The sequence below is a fragment of the Epinephelus lanceolatus genome, chromosome 15 (genome assembly GCF_041903045.1).
Source record: "Epinephelus lanceolatus isolate andai-2023 chromosome 15, ASM4190304v1, whole genome shotgun sequence".
NCBI classification, from domain to species: Eukaryota; Metazoa; Chordata; class Actinopteri; order Perciformes; family Serranidae; genus Epinephelus; species Epinephelus lanceolatus.
The window spans coordinates 27735729-27753542 of record NC_135748.1 but is presented as its reverse complement, the minus strand read 5'-3'; positions in this window follow the sequence as shown (position 1 = coordinate 27753542).

Sequence of the window (17814 nt, the reverse complement as noted above, 5' to 3'; positions counted from 1 at the left end):
AATCCATGTTTGCTAATGGAAACAGGCTGCTTCTGGGCCCTGCCACATTCAAAAGAGCCCCGGACTGTCGACCACGCTTTAATCTTCAGCAGGTGCACAAACAGAGCACACACATGAGGAAGAGGAGGGGGAACAAAGGTTAAGTGGAAAGACTGCTTTACAAAATGGAAACCGTAGCATCCTGCTGCAGGTATAAAGTGACTGCCTATTACATAATACAGCTGAATTGGCAACCACTCAATCACACGCTTCATTAATGAGCAGCAGTTTAGCTTTATCAATGTAATTCAATAGAGCCATTCATAATAACTCTGACATGAGTCATTCTGGATTTTCTTTTTTTTCTTACCTGCAAGTCACTATGAGCCACTTCAGCCATGCAGCAGAGTGTAATTTTATTCATCATGGTTTTTTAATCAAGCCTGCCTGCTTTTGAATGTTAAAAGTTCAAACTCTTGTGTCATTTGAGTTTGAGTCCTTAAATCTGTAAAAAGCCTTTGAGCGACATGAATGCATTACATACAAAAAGTCTGTATTAGCAACTCTGAAATACATAGCTTTCCTCTTACCTGAAGTGCCATTTATCAGTCCAGACTGTTATGGTGTGAGTTGCCAAGAGTTGGAGATATCGGCCCTAGAGATGCCTGCCCTCTCTTCAATATAATGGAACTAGATGGCACTCAAAGCACCAAAAAATACATTCGAAAAGCTCAACAGCAATGTCTCTTTCTAGAAAGCATGACCCAGTTACTCAAGATACTCCACAGACCTTGTTGTGAGCAGTACTATTTTCTTATATTACACTATTTTCTTTCTGCCAGACTACACCTGTCAATCCTTTCAGAACACAAAAGGAAGTGTGCATCTACTCATGGAAGAGAAGCCCATGCTTGTAATAGCATAAGATGTAAACAATAATGGCATCCTTCTTGGCTGAGCTGTAACGTTAGCTAGCTCTGTGTGGATTATCTTGAGTAACCGGATCATGATATCTGGAAAGAGACATAACTGGAGTTTTTCAAATTCTTTTATGCCATTTCATTCCATTATATTCAAGGGAAGGCAGACATCTGTACGGCTGATATCTCTAACACTCTGTCACTTACCTCAAAACAATTAAGATTGATAAGTAGCACTTTAAACTCTTACTTTTTTTTATAACTAAGAAACTTCTAACTTTAGTGGATAAATCCTCTGATACTCTATGCTTTTCTTATTGTCAACAAATCCCATAAAAAAGACCAGAATCAGCAATTAATGTAACTGCTAAGTGTTGCCTGTGTAGCCAAATCCAGATGTAGCTTATTCCTCTGTGCCATACACCTCCATTGTTGTCCAAAAACTATTAAAAACACATTAATGAACTGCACTGTTGTGCTAAGCAATTTGTTGTTTAATTACAATGAACAGAGAGACTTGGTTTATTTTGATTACATTCTTCATACACAAAATCAACTGAAAATAGTCCCTAAGAAATACACTTTGTACTGCACTTTGTTTTTTGTTTTTCTTCTGCCCATTGTGTTCCAGAGAAGGCAGACATCTCCAACCCTCAGCAGCACTGTCCCTTTAAATATGAGCATTGAGTGGCCAAAAAATCAGTTATTGAGGTTTGAATTCAAGAACATGAGCATGAATAAATGCTTACAAGCTGTTGTGAAATTTCAGTAGAGACTGTGACTGGCCCCTATTGTAATGTAGTGTGATCTAGGCTACAATTCCAGACTACCATGTGGACTGTAGGGTTAATCAATTGCATTGAGTTATGTTTAATCAGTGCATACAACAGGAGAGGACAAGGACTGTCTTTATCACCCATAAGTGCCCATAACATCATTTGTATGTCTGAGTGTGTCCTCTGCATGCTTGCATGTTTGGGTCGTGTTGTATGTTGGCAGTCTGAATAGCCTCTGGCATCTCTCAGAAACAGAGTCGAGGTCGAGAGATGAGGACGGCACGTTGGCCACAGCTGAGCTCTGGCACTGATGAGACAACAAGTAATCAAAGAGACACGAAGAAGAGGAGACACTCTCCGGTTTGTGATAGGAAGGAACTAACGAAGGATGCAAGGAGGGTAATCTGTGTTGTTTTCACAGTGCTGTATTGGTTTGGTCTGCCCCGCTTATGATGCAGACTATGGCGGCTGACAGGCATGATGTCTTACTAGACAGCTTTGTGAGTGTGTGTTTGTGCTCCCACAGTTCCTGTGTTACCATGGTGGCAAAATAGGGCGAATAAGATCTCAGACTCTTCATCTCGAGTCAGCTAATGGAGTGTGAGAAAGCGGGCCAGCAGCTTCCCTCCTGTACACCGCCAGCCTGGTACGGCACCATAGCTTCCTCACACAACCTGAGCCGCAGCAGTTTGGAGTCCATCATGCGAGGGTGGCATATGTTACTTGCTCTCACTCACATGTGTTGGGTACTGAATGATGCAGAGGGTGTTAAAAGCCTTTGGAATGAGCTAAGGAGCTCTCTATGGTCTGGCAGCTGTGGATGTCTATAGGTGCACACAGAGAGGTGTGGCCCATACACACTGTGCCTTTCAGACTGTCAGGTATAAAAATCATGTTGACATTTCAGCAGACTGAGTGTTTTATGCCATCACCTATATGATATTAACAGGCATAAAAATAGACCATAGCAGCGCAGGTTATTTACCGCAGCTAGGCAGTGTAAGTAAAGATGTCTGGGGGAAATGCATTGACACATTGCAGCAGAAATAGAACAATATTCTTTATTCCATACTGAAAAACCTCTCTGGATAGACCTTCCAGCAGGAAATCCTCATTTTCCAGGGGTGCTGCTGTCAACCCTGACCCCTTTAGTAGAAAATATTCAAATTGCATTCACACATTAAAGTTGCTGCCTCTGCCCCAAGGAAATAATGTACAAAAGTGTCTATGTCTCTAAATTACTCTCCCGTAGGCTACAGTATAAAACGGAAACAAAATGAATAGAAAGTATGTCACTAGCTGAGTGTGGAGGTGCGGACTCTCAGGTGAGCAATGAGATGACTCAGGAGAGACTCCCCGGAGTGATTGAAGACATCCATGAATCATCACTTTAAGCTGAAGTTTCTGTGTGTGTGTGTGTGTGTGTGTGTTTGTTTATATATTATACAACTCTCATCACTGAGTTCTTCCCGAGTCCATCTCTCTGGAGATGGACATCAGGACATCCTGCGTCACCAGTTGTCTGTCAGCACCACCAAACAACTCTGGCAAACTCGCTCTCCCCTCCATTGTTTCATGTCACTTGAGAGGCTGAAGTGGAACATGTACATAGGGACATCGGGCAGGAGAGAGGGGGAAAGTAGTTGGCTGATTGGAGACATCGGTCCTGAGGGAACGCTCTCAGCCTTTTGACAGAAAAAATGACTGACAGTTAGTGTTTGCTTGGCTGGCAGACATGGGCACCCAGAGGTGGGTGAGTGGAGTGGCAAAAGACGTGCCAGAATGGAGACAACAAACAAGGTCATGCAAACTGTGTCATCATCAAAACTATGAGAGGGCAGAAGGGGTTTTGAGGTTATTGTAGACATGGAGTTTTGAAAAGACTGATATGGTCTATATAGAATGTGTGTTTTAATTCCAATACATCCCTTGTGTCCCAATTCTTGTTGGGGTAGGGTGAAGTGTAAGGGCTACATGTCCCTCCAATTGGAGGTTTTTGAAAGGCACACTTTAAAGATTCTAACAACAATCGTACTGTCTTAGTTTAATGTTGTTTTGATTCATTATGGTCCTTGTCTTTATAACAAGCCTAACAACGCCTGAGATTTAATTGAAGTCCATGAATATGCAAGAGAAAACAGCAAATGCAGAAGATGGTTTATTTACAATGTCCAGGTCATGTGTGTTTACCCCTCCAAGTGGTTGCTTTTTAATGTACCCCGGGTTTTAACAGATCTGGGGAAAACTGCAGTTTCCTACTCTGCACCCTGGACATGAACAGTCTTCAAAAAGATCTAAAATTAGAAACACTTATATCCAATGATGAATTTAAGGGCATCTTAAAGAATGTGGTGACTGAGGCATGTGCTTGTTTTTCTTGAGAGGCCACTGTGTTTGAATAGTTGTTGTTTTATTGTGGATTTTTGTATTATATGTTCTATTTGTTGCATTTTAAATGTGTTTCAATTGGCTGCTACCTCGGCCAGGTCTCTCTCATGAAAGAGATTGTCAATCTCAGTGGGAGTATCGCAAGTTACATATCAGGGTCTTGAACTATCATCCCATTTCATTGGGGAAAATTACAACCTCTACCCTTTAGAACTCTGTGCCAAGGGTCAAGGTCACACTTGAAAACAAGGGGCAGGTTAAAAATAAGAAATGGGATTGGGCCTTAGTGTATTAATGGGTATAAGAAACCTTGTTGTAGCTTTGACCTACTGCATTTGCTGTAATTGCGTGGTCTGTGTAGTTTTCTTGTGCAGTGAGGGCTTATTACGACACTCACTTTTGATTTTACCTCCAAATAAATTGCTGGCTTGTTAACAATCTGTCTGCTTAAAGGACTGCTTTTTTTTGTGCCGTTAAACTTTGCCTTTGTGATGTCGCTGTGTCGCTCCCACATCTCAGCAATAAGTTTGATGACTGAAATGTTACTACTAAACTAACGTTTACTACTACAAGTGACCAAAATGAGTTTACTCAGAAGGGTGGCTGGGTCCAGCCTTAGAGATAGGGTAAGGAGGTTGGATATGCGGAGGGAGCTCAGAGTAGATCCGTTACTCCTTCACATTGAAAGGGACCATTTGATCAGGACCTCCTGTTGGAGGTGTTCTGGGCACATCCCACTGGTAGGAGGCCCTGGGGCAGATCCAGAACATGCTGGATTACATATCTCGTCTGGCCTGGAAACGCCTTGGGGTCCCCCAGGAGGAGCTGGAAAGTGTTGCTGGGAAGAGGGACATCTGGAATACTTTGCTCAGCCTACTGCCCCCGCAATCCAGCTTCGGTTAAGCAGTTGAGGATGGATGGATGGATGGATGGATGGATGGATGGATGGATGGATGGATGGATGGACGAACGGACGGACGGACGGACGGACGGATGACCTATGTTGGAAAAAGAATAGAATTATCCTTTAAACTCAAAGGTGAAAAGGCTAACATTTAAAAAAGACTGGCACCTCAAAAGAAGGAGGCACACTGTAATGATGGTTGTGCCTTTGTATAACATGTGTACATTTTGTAAAACACGACCTATACACCACAGTGCTGTAAACAAATTTGAGGTTCAGCCTTGAAAGTGTAGAGATGGATATCTCCAGCCAGACGTCTTGGTGCTGGAGCACAGTTCCACCTCAACTCTGATGAATTATGCAGTCCAGGATCATCCCAAACGTTTTTGGGGATTTGGGTTGCTCCTCTGTACACTGTGTAGTAGTAAACACTGCATGATTTATCAAAGGCTAGAAACAGCTTGTATGGGTGCTTCAGGTTCCCGCAGAGGAGGGGAGCAACTTGCATTAAAGCATTTGGCTGCTTCTAGCTAATGCTGGATGGCATAGGCTCCGTCTGCATGAGTGAGGTCATATCTGCAAACTAGGAAGCTGCAGTGAAGTCATGTCTGGCTAGCTGGAAGAGACAGCAGTCTAAGAGTAACATGCGTGTGGCCTCATCCACGACTGCTCCACTTGCCATTTCTCTGTATCTCTTTCTCTCTTGCTTCTCTTCTCCATTGAAGTGTAATCCCCCTGTTTACCATTCCTTACGTTTTCATTTCATTTCAGCTCTGGCCGTGTTGAGATTTAAAGCTCCCATGATGAGATACAGAGGTGATGTAATGCAGGTCTGCACTCATTAATGTTTGAGGAGAAATTTCACACTCTATTTCAGTCATGTGAGAGGTCATTGCGAAGCCGGGATTGACTGAACAATTTCATATAGTGAGTGAGAGTGTGTTTGTATACACAGACAATGTTCATGTGGTCTTGTCCCGTGCTTTCAGCCTGGTCTCACAGGAATACCTGACATGACCACGGCCTGCATTTTATGGTCGTGGCATATACTGAGTTAAGATTACATAATGGCACTATGGAAACAATGCCAATGGAAATCAGTTAGGATCCTTTGACATGGTGGTAAGACAAATTCCATCCCAGCTGCCAGAAGAAAATGTTCTCATTATACATTTCTGCAAACCATGAATACATTGCAGTTGCAAGTTTCATACGTATCATATCAATGTTGATGTTTATAAGCTGACTAGTGTCATTGAGAGGTGGAGGGGATGGTGGATGGTGTGTCACCTAGATGAGATTTATCACCTAGGCAAGATGCCTGCCAAACTAAAGACCACTGTTCAAACAACACTGCTTGTTTTTTGTTGACCCTTTACAGCGTTTCCCAGCGGCATTTGAGCCACCGAACCTGAGTGTGTTCTTCTGACCCCTCTATGCATTGTCCCCTAGTGTTTGTGGCTTCAAACTAGGGTGTTTTTTTTTTGTTTTACTGACACATCATAGCATTTACCAGCGGCTTTTGTGCCACCAAACATGGGTGTTTTAAGTGAAAACGATATTTTCCTAACCATCACCAGTGGTTTTTGTGACTATACCTAACACCTTCACCACAACATTGTTGAGAAACATTAAGTTTCAACATATCTGCTACAAAAAGATTTTTTTTGTTTTTTTACAAATATATCATTGGTTTGCAAAAATATACAATATAAAAATTTTCCAAACAATCTGGATGGAAATTCTCTGGTTTAATGACATCATCATGCAATGGGCGGTGGTTAATTCTACAACCACACAGGTCGTATAGTGAGAAAGTCTGCGGAGACACAGGACCTTCACTCAGGAGACCAGTGTTTGTGTCCCTTGTGAAACCACAAATCAAGGGTGAGTTTTTTCTTAAACTTTGCATTTTACACACTTTACATTCATACATCACTTGTGTCTTGTACGTAAGAAACACTCTTCTTTAAGATGAAACCACAATCTCTTTCTAAACCTAACCAAGTAGTTTTGGTGCCTCAACCCAACTTTGCCGCCACCACTTAATTTACCACATTATATGCCACCACCACACAGTGCAGAAAGGTCATGGTCATTTCACATATTTCTGTGAGATCAGGTTGCAGTGCTTCCACCCCAGGGATGGAAAAAAATTTAAAAAGTTGTAGATGACATTTTGATCAATCGCCAATAAATAGAGGCTCACATAAATTGTATTGCACAGATTATTAACCACATGCAGGCAGATGTAAGTCTTTAGGTTTTCAGGCATGCATGCAGTGCAACCATTTACATATGTTTGCATACATTACCTACTATGATAAGTTTCAACATATCCTCATAAAACGGTTCATATGATATCCTATGAAAATGCACACAGCAGTTTGTATGATATCCAACAAATTAGCGCCCCATGAATGTAGTTACATCCTTAATGCACAGTTATGTAGTTAATGTTTATGTTTAGACAAATAAACATGGTGAGGATGTATCTTAAAATGACTCAAAGTTCACACAGTTTTTAACACACATACCTAAGGGAAAGTCCACATTTTTGTGACCCATCCACCACAGCAACGTCGGGACTGCGTCCTTATTTGCTCCACTCTGTGCCTCGGTCAGGTGATTGCAGCCTTATGTACGAATTTGGGTGCATTACTTTTCATCATAAAAAGAAATTAGCAGAGAACAGCCTGTATGTTTCATGCTGAAATGACTTGTCAGTGAATCTGTTATTCAATGTACAACAATCTCAATAATTGACACAGTGTTGGAGTCATTTCTTAAGCAAAACATGCCAAATGTTTGCCCCTCAAATATGATCATTTGCTGCTTTTCTCTTTTTATTATTGTATGAAATATCTTTAACGATGTCACTAGATGAAATTGTGTGCACAATTTTCCACACAAACTGATAGATTAAATGAGAAAATGTACAATGATTAATGATAATGAAAAGGATTGTTACATGCTGCCCTAAAAATGTAAATGAAGTCAGGGACAGATCAGCTAGAAAAAAAAACCCTGAATGGGTTATTAAGCCGAAGAAAAGCAGCCACGTTTAGGAAAATTGGTATTATTAGCATTAAATAAATACTCTTTGTGTGTGACTGCATGAATGGATGTCTGTGTGTTTAAACACACCTTTGGGTGGAAAGAGAGGAAGAATGGGGCTCCAGTAACCCAGAGAGAGAGTGATGATAATAGCACAGTCTTTGCCAGATGTGTGACGTCTCCCGAGGGGGAACCCTGGTGCACTGTGCTTCAGGATTAATCGTTTGAATAAAAGAAAACATAATTAAAACCTTCCCTCATGCCCAGGCAATCAAACAGAGAGAGAAAGAGCGAACGAGGGGAGAGACAGCTTTGATGGATAACCAATTCTAGCCCCCTTCCCCTTACACACCACACACGCACACACACAAAACACGCCTTTTGCTGAGATGACATACTGTACATAGGCACAGAGAGCACAATTGATAGTTCCTGTCTCTCAAATGCAGACAGCGTCAATTTTTCCTGTGTGGCATTACAGCGGCCACGAGGCGGGATGGCAGCTGAAGTTCTGATTGTCACATGAATCAGCTGTTAATGAGGATTCAGTGGGAGAGGAACGCAGTGATTGTGTCTCCCAGACATGCACTATCGTTGGACTGTTGGGCTGTTTGAGGCGTCGGAGGAGGATGGCCTCCTGTGGCTATAGTAGGCTGCACTCAGTATGTGTCTGCGGACAATCTCAGAGCACGGGCTTGCTCAGATATATTGTGTGGTTAATATCCTTTATGGCTACAGAAAGGTTAAAGAGTCTTTCCTTAGTGCAGGGGGAAGGGAGAGCAGGAGGGCAAGGAGAGGAATTAAGGAACATGATGAATGATAACTCTAGCTGCAGGACTGGGATTGGTCATCTGTGGCAACTTCATCAGGGTCTCAGTTTTTCCACTTCACCAGATTTAAAAATGTCCAACATAGACAGTTTTCATAAGCCCTTAACATCCATCTTACTCTTTGTAATATGGCCATACATGAACAAACTATCATCTATCAAAATTTCAAAAATACTGATTATTTCACATTAAACTCTGTATTTTTAATGTCACTTATTTTGATGGACCAATCAGAATTTAATATTTGTGTCAGAGAGACACCCCTGTGTATCAAATCTAATTAAACCACAACCATACAGAACTGATGAAGCAAGAGTGTTAAAGGGACAGATCACCTCAAAATCAAGAATACATATTTTTACTCTTACCTGTAGTGCTGTTTATCAGTCTAGATTGTTTTTGTGTGGGTTGCTGAGTGTTGGAGATATCATCCATAGAGATGTCTGCCTCTCTCAAATATTATGGAACTAGATGGCACTTGGCTTTTGGTGCTCAAAGCGCCAAAGAACTACGCCTGTTAACAGTAACACTGCGCAGTAGGAAGCGTGCATCTAATCATGGATGACAGTTCATAGGCCATATGCAGTCTGATTTGTTAGCAAGTGGGCAGGACCAGTAAAACCATTGCATAATATCCTATAAATAATAAACACCTTAAAATTTTTTACCTTTCTTTTGTTTACAGGAGTACATTTTAAAAACGCTCACCCATTCACAAAACAGATGACAGCCTGTGATGTCTTCAAAAGAATGAATGCAATTTTGCAATATTTCTCAGTTTTTACTCACATTTTCACTCCTGCATAGTAATCCTGACATCACATCAAACTAAAATGAAAGAAGAGAACTGTTTTCTGATTGGGGTGGAAAAGCCTCTGAAGCTAGCCTGGAAATCCAGACCCAAATCTAGAAAGATTTAGGGTCTGGCTATGAGTAATGAAAATGGTCCAACTCGAGGGGCGGCACCAAGCATGCATTTGAAAATATCACTGCATGCAACTGGATAACACTACGACCAATCAGAACAATAGATTAGACTCTTGCCGTATCCGGTCGGCAAAACAGCAAAAACGTCCTTCTTGCAAAGGAAAGATTCGAGCGCCGTCTTCTGTTCCGCTTTAAGAGAAAAAGCCAAGTCTAACTTGTTCATTGTAGCGGCCAAAGCCGTTTCAAACAACTGGTGTTCATCCGTAGCCATCTTGCAATGTTTACTGACTGATTCCGGACTCTGTCGTCGCAGCACTGTCGTCATCTGTTTAGCTCGCCTCTGACCCGCTTAAATCAGATACACCGATGTGATTGGTGCATCTTGGCTCCAACGGCATGGGTAATGAGCATCATTACTGATTGCCAGAGTGACTTGCTGAGCAAATTCAAATTGTGCTCTCGCGAGAACTCTGGATTTCCAGGGTACTCTGAAGCAGCATTTTACATAAAGAAACCTACTCACTGTTTAACTTGCTTCTGAAACCTAGCACCTCATAGCCTTCACAAGTGCATCACTATTGGGTGTGCAAAGTTATCCAGTGGGCTGGATTGGACCCTTTGGCAGGCAGGTTCTGTATGTTTGACACCTCTGTCTTAGACTGAGCTGTAATGTTAGCTAGCTCAGTGGTGCTAGGTGAGCTAGCATAGATGCACGCTTCCTTCTGCATGATGATTTGGTTGGCAGCTGTAGTTTGGAAGAAAGAAATGGTGCCAACATGAAACTGCTCACAACAAGGTCTGCTGTCTAGTTCCATTGTTTCCAAGAGAAGGCAGTCGTCACTAATACAAATACACCCAACACTTAATTGACCAACTTTTAATTTTTTGGGTGAACTGTCCCTTTAAACTCTGACTCATTTATTACTAAGGATCTTCTAACTTTAGTGAATAAGTGATATTCTATGTTTTTCTTATTGTCAACAAATTAAGTGAGAAGACCAGAATCAGCAATTAATATCACCGCTAAGTGTTGCCTGTGTAGCCAAAGCCAGATGAAGCTTATTCCTCTGTGCCGTAGACCTCCATCGTTGTCCAAGAACTATTAAAAACCCATTAATGAGCTGCACTGTTGAGCTAAGCGATATGTTGCTTCATTCATCACAGTGAACACAGAGACTGTAGTTATTTTTTATACACAAAATCAGCTTTTAAAAGTCCCCAACAAACATTTTTGTGAGTAATGTTTGCTTCTTAGCATCCAGTTGTTTTTGGAAATGACTTATCCCAAATTAAAGTGTATATTTGTGACCCGTTTTTTTAAATTTATGTCTCCAGGAGGAACAAACAGACGTGTTTGCACTGCTAATTTGCACCCAAGCCAAACAGATTACTATATGAAATATTATTTAATATGGATGGTTTTAGTTCATGTGCCCTCGGGCTGTTAAAAAAGCTCTCAGTAATGACTTGGCAAGCTACAAACCAGCACTTGATATTCATGAGGCGATTCTATGGTCCTGTATGTCAACATGGGGGGAACACAGCGTTCTGTCCATGATGGCTGGATTCATAGTGTGTGTGTGTGTGTGTGTGTGTGTGTGTGTGTGTGTGTGAGGGAGAGATAGAGGGGGCAGTGCTTTGTTTGAATCATGGCTTGCACATGCAGAGTTTCTGCACAGAGGACATTCCCATTGTGAAGTGTGCGGTGCTGCAGGGGAGGACTGTGGGGGACAGCTGCTCGCTCAGGTCATGTGAACCCAAATCTCTGTTTGGAGGGAGACCAGCTTGTCTCCAGTTGTGCCTCCTCAGGCCATGGGAGAGCTCCCAGACCAGCCTGAGCCTGAGCAGCTCTCACTGGAAAAGCACGGCACCAAGCTCCTTTCACACGCCAGTGGAAAGAAACAAGGAAATGATGGAAAGAGGAAACACCTCAGTACAACTGGGAATAGATTTTGGAAGCTAATGTTAAATAGAAAAAATTTTTTGTTAGGCTGTCGTGACAAATGGTGTGTTACGACTGTGAAATTAAATAATGCAGCTCAAACATATAGGTAGATAAATCCATTGGTATCTAAGGTATGCAAATACAAGCCTTATACATTACTCACCATAATCTAATGCACATATAAATTATGTAGAATGAACATCAATACAGATAAATGATAAATGAAGTCTGCTTTAGTTCATGTAATCACCTAACGCTTAATGGATCATCATTTCATGCTCACAGTTAAATGAGTTTAAATACACCTGATTTTTCTGGTCATGCATGCACACTATAGAGCTGACAGAAGCAGCTGATGATAACGTTAATGCTACATGACCTAAAGTCTTGATTTGAGTTCCACAAAGCTGTTATCATCATTATGCACACCTAAACAAAGTAAAAACCACAGAAGGTTTTGTGCCACAAAAGATGGTGGTGGGTCAAAGGGACCTCGGCTCAACACCTGGAGCTGACCCATGCCAAGGTCTATGGTTGACCCTTTAATGGGATCAAGTACAGGAATTTATCTCAGTCATTCTTTCTCAGTCATCCAGGTCAGACTAATCTTAAGTGCTATATTGTAGGCAACTGGACTTGCTTGAGTTTCCTGAAGACATTTCACCTCTTATCAAAGAGGCTTCTTCAATTCAGAACTGAAGAAGTCTCCATCTTCAAGAAACTCAAGCAAATCCAGTTGCCTACGATATAGCACATAAGATTACAGCAATTTATCTACTGACCCCCCGCCCCCGCAGTCAGATGTGTTGCTAATGTACAGATGTAAAGCAAACTGCAGCCTGATTAGCTAAGTCAAAATTGCCCACCAAAAATCAGTCAGGCTACAGTAAGAACAAGAAAAAGGAGGGGCCAAATTGCTGGCCACAAGGAAAAAACAGGTAAAGAAAATCCAGCTATGACAGGTGAAGCTGACGATAAAGGTAAGTAGCTAGGCAGACTAGCACATAAAACTGTCCGTAGTGGGCTCGTTTTTCGAGTAAAGATAGAAAGTAGAATCGAAAACACAAAAGAAAACATTGTCAGCTCAAGGTGATGATGAAGGACTTCTTAAATACATTTTGTCATGTAATACTAGATGACCTAAAGCATCTATTGGTACCAACTGTGTTATGCTATCTTGTCAGGAAGAAGCTAAACGTTCCAAAGCTGGGCTAAATTTTGGCGAGGGAAAAAGTGCCACTACCATCTTGGTGTATTTGAATATTTCTGAATACTGGGTCCCTAAACAATCTTGGAATTGCATAAATTGGGCATGACTGGAAAACTGAGACTGTGTATTCAGTGAGCCCAACTGTATTCATTTGTGATGATGTCAGTCCACATAGTAACCATTTAACTGTAGTGAGATCATTTGAAGTTGCCCTGGTTGGTATTAGAGTGTGGGTGGTGGTGCTGGGGAAAATTTTGTCCCCCTGTCTATAACTCTTAATGGCTTGCTTGTCAGATTTTCACCCATTTTCACCCACTGATATAAATGTATACGGTGCACGGTGGCGCACTGGTTGGCATGGTCGCCTACAGCAAGAGGGTTCCTGGTTCAAACCCACGGTGGAGGGTTCAAACCTTGGGGTGGGGGAGCCCATGTCAGTGTGGGTTTTCTCTGGGTACTCCGGCTTCCTCCCACAGTCCAAAGACATGCAGGTTAATTGGTGACTCTAAATTGGCCGTGGGTGTGAATGTGAGCGTGAATAGTTGTCTGTCTCTTCTGTGTTGGTGTACCCTGACCTCTCGCCCAATGTCAGCTGATACCAATAATGTGTAATTGCTACAACAGGTGACATAGTGTACTGTTGTTATTGTTGTTGTTATGGTATATCTGGGAAATATTGCAACTCTCAAAGTTGCTTCGTCTGCAGGATTTTTTGTGATACTGGACGAAACTGTGCAAAGTTGCCAATTTTCAAGATAATAGTGTTCTCCATAACAACTTAAGCTCTCTGAAATGCAATTATGTCGTCTAAATGGCAGACAATAAGGGTTCAAGACTAACTGACTTTTGAAGACAGACATTTTTTTGCAGTGTGAGAACATAAATCAGCTGAAGTCAGGAGAAATGGACCTTCAGCAGGTAGAGCCCATCTGTTTGCTGCTGGTGTATTGATCCCAGAATACCATTAAGCCATTTCTTTAAGGATTCCACTGCATCAGCACCCTGAGGCTACAGCACCTTCCTCTGCCCTCGCTGGCCTCATGCAGGTCCTCATTGGTCCTAGCACCCCTGTAATGATTTCTGCCTTGCCTCCTCAGTGATGGAATGTAACTAAATACTGTGTTTTTGTTTCTTCGACCCTCTGCTTTGCTTCATTTCAGTGGGAAATATTACACTTTTTACTCCATTACATTTATTTGACAGCTTAAGTTACGACATTATTGATACAATATATAGTAAATTCTGGTGTTTTATAATAGATTAAGCTTCCGAGCAGTTCATAAAGTAATTCATATTAATTTTATTGTACAGTATTTATGTCTTCTTTTCGATTTGAATCTCATCTACACCATTTTGTTCTCGCAGCATCCAAATACAGCGTGTTAATTGCGATATGAAGTCACGGCGGTGTAACCTTTGGCTGTAAAAATGAGCTGGCATGAGAAAGCAGAGAATCATTAGCACAATCAACACTTGCTGCACGCCAAAGCTCGGATGCTACAAGCTCGTCCAACTCGCAAATTTACACCGGCTTCATCAGAGAAATTAACAGCACTCACATTACGATTGATCTCCCTTGATCAACTGGAATTTCATGCACACATTTCAAGTGGCTTACAGCTAAGACATCTTCTGGCAAACAGAGCTGGCTTGCTGGTGTGTGGGTATGTGTGTGTGTGTGTGTGTGTGTGTGTGTGTGTGTAACTGGACGGCTTGGAAGGAGGGTCTAAGGCAAGATTTCTCAGTCTAATTAATGCCTCAGCAACAACAAAACAAGCATACGTTCCTGCAAAAAAAAAAATTCCCAACAGCCCTGTTTTCATTTGAAACACTGAGAAGGGAGCAGCTCAGCATGTGTGCTTGGAAACTGGGAGGAAGTGTGGGTAGTGTGTGTGTCCTATCATAGGTCATCTTGGGCAAATGCTGCATTCTGACACACTACTGGGAGTATCGCTGGTTCATGGCCAACAGGCAACTTGGGGTTAGTGCTACCATCTGCATCACATCGCCAAGATGCCCAAAGATCACAGATTTCAATATTAAGTTTTATAGCAAACAGACAGACGTAGGAAGCTGGTATCTCTGTGAGTTTTGATGATGAGTATGTGGCACTCTGGATACTAGAGTGCTGTCAAAATACAAACAAAACTAGACAGCTTATTTAAGTTACAGTAGAATACTCCCCAAGTAAATTTAAACTATATACAGTTAAGGTCAAAATTTTTAGCCCCCCTTATGAAATCAGATAAAACCCTTATCCTTCCAATGACATGGGCCATAACCTTAAGTGTTTATAGTTTGTGTGTGCAATGGTCAAAATTATTAGCCCTCTGACAACTAATAGTCAATAGTGTAGCCTTTCTGATCCAAAACTGACAACAACCTCTTCTGGTAGTTTCTAACTAAGTTGGCACATGTCTCCTGAGGGATTTTAGCCCATTCTTCCTTGGCAAATTGTTCAAGATCATGCAAATTGCTTGGTCTCCGAGCATGGACCCGAACCTTGAGCTCCCTCCGCAGATTCTCGATAGGATTGAGATCAGGGCTCTGAGAGGGCCACTCCAGAACCTTGATTTTGGTGTCTTTCAAAAAGTTTTTGACTAACTTTGATGTATGCTTCGGGTCATTGTCTTGTTGGAAGACCCAGCAACGACCTAACCCTAGACTGGCTGCAGATGTCTTGATGTTAGCCTTCAAAATACCCACATAATCCTCTTTTTTCATGGTCCCATGCACCCGAACAAGGTTTCCTGTCCCTGAAGCAGCAAAACAGCCCCACAGCATTATGTTGCCACCACCGTGCTTCACTGTGGGGACAGTATTTTTAGGGTTGAAGGCCTCGCCCTTCCTTCGCCAAACAAAAGCAGCATCCATATGCCCAAACAGCTCAAGTTTGGTTTCATCAGACCAAAGGACAGACTTCTAAAACTCACCCTTATGTTTCAGATTGTCTCTGGCAAAATTCAGTCGGGCTTTAATGTGCCGCTGTGAGAGCAATGGGGTTTTTCTTGCACGATGACCACGAAGTCCACCACAATGAAGAACCCTCACAACAGTCTTGCGTGAAACATCAAGTCCAGAGGAAGCCAGTTCAGCAACAATCATCTTTGCAGAGGTCTGGGGATTCTTGTTGACATCTCTGATTATTTTTCGCTGCAAAGTTTTGGAAATCTTGCGTTTTCTACCACGGCCAGGTTTATTTTTAACAGACTTTGTTTCTTTGTGCTTTGCAATGATGCAACGCACAGCTGTTCTAGAAACCATGAAACGCTTGGAAATGGCAGTATATCCTTCCCCCTGAAGATGAAGATCCACTATCTTCTGTCTGAGGTCCAGGCTGATTTCTTTGCTTTTTGGCATGATGATATTGCTTCTTACGAAGATTATAGAGCAACCCTGGAGTATCCCTTTCATTCAAGTGGTCAAGTGATACTAACTCTGCTTCTTGAAGTCACTTAAATAAGGTTCAGTGCTAATTGATTGCTCAGGTGTGTTTTCAAACCTAATTGACTGCTCAGGTGTGGTTTCAAACCCAGTTAATTTGTTTTGAAAGCACAAAATCACATGGGGGCTATTAATTTTGACCATTGCATTTTTTGCTTTTTTCTTGTTTCAGTTCAGCAAACCAATAAAAATGTTCATTTGACCTTATGCAGATGTTGTCTTTGTTCTTGCGGACACACACAAACTATAAACGCTTAAGGTTATGGCCCATGTCATTGGAAGGATAAGGGTTTTGATTTCATAAGGGGGGCTAATAATTTTGACCTTAACTGTAAATGGAAAATTTAAATTGTGAGTTCAGCTAAATTGAAGTTATCATGGAGAGAAGGAAGAAACTGGTTCCAGTGGCTGCCCCCCTTCAACAGATGTTAGCTGCTATGTGCCGTTATGTCGTTGATTGACCAAAAGTATAAAGTATAAAGAAGTGATTTAGCTGTTTTCTTAAGCGTGCTGACTGTCCAGTTGGTGGTGTATGCAATGCATCTCTAGAGAAGTTGTGTGAGAAGATCTGCTGTCACCCACATCTATATAATTTGTCTTTAAAGCAATTGAAGACAGCCAAACGGCATTAAGAAATGTGGCCATTTTGTTTCTAAAGGGCACAGTCAAACATGGATGAGTCCTTCCAAGAAAGGATCCTAAAGAGGCAAGGCAACAGTCCTTCCTAGTATTCGGGGAACACACATTGGAACAGGCCATCAAGTGTCCCCAGGTGTGTGTCATTAACCCTCAGTTGACTGAGAGGGTTTCAGGGTACTGTGATAATTTTGGCACTCTCTAATGTTCTTGTTGTACAGTTTGAACAAGTGTAGCAGTATTTTCAAAGTCATATGACTTAGGCTGCCTTTACACTACCATGTCTTGATGCCCAATTCCGATTTGTTGCCTAGATCCGATTTTTCCTGACTGCTGTTTACATGTTCTATTCACCTTATTTTTCACGGAAACACGGAGGCAAAACACAACGCAGCCAGCTTCCGTTTTTTTGTGCGACACTTCCGGTCCAGCACTCTTGACTACTGTGTAAATCGGAATTGGGTCACTTGAACCATGTAATGTAAAGTAGGCCATAGAGGGACAATGTATTTCTGGATTATAAACAAACAGGTAGGCTAAATGAAATTTGTGTGGCACTTAGCACACCATCACTGCTGTTATTGATTCATTTTAAAACCTTTACGTTTTTATCACGGTGTTTTAAAAATCTCATTATTTGACAGTGGACACATTGGAAAGTCAAAATTATGAGGTTTCTGTCAATAGTTTTTTTATGCTTGTATGATAAAAACTCCTGGAGATATTAATCCAAATAAATAACATATTTATCTAAATCCTGCCGAGCTCTGCTGGCGCAGATGTCATTGAAGAGGCCCC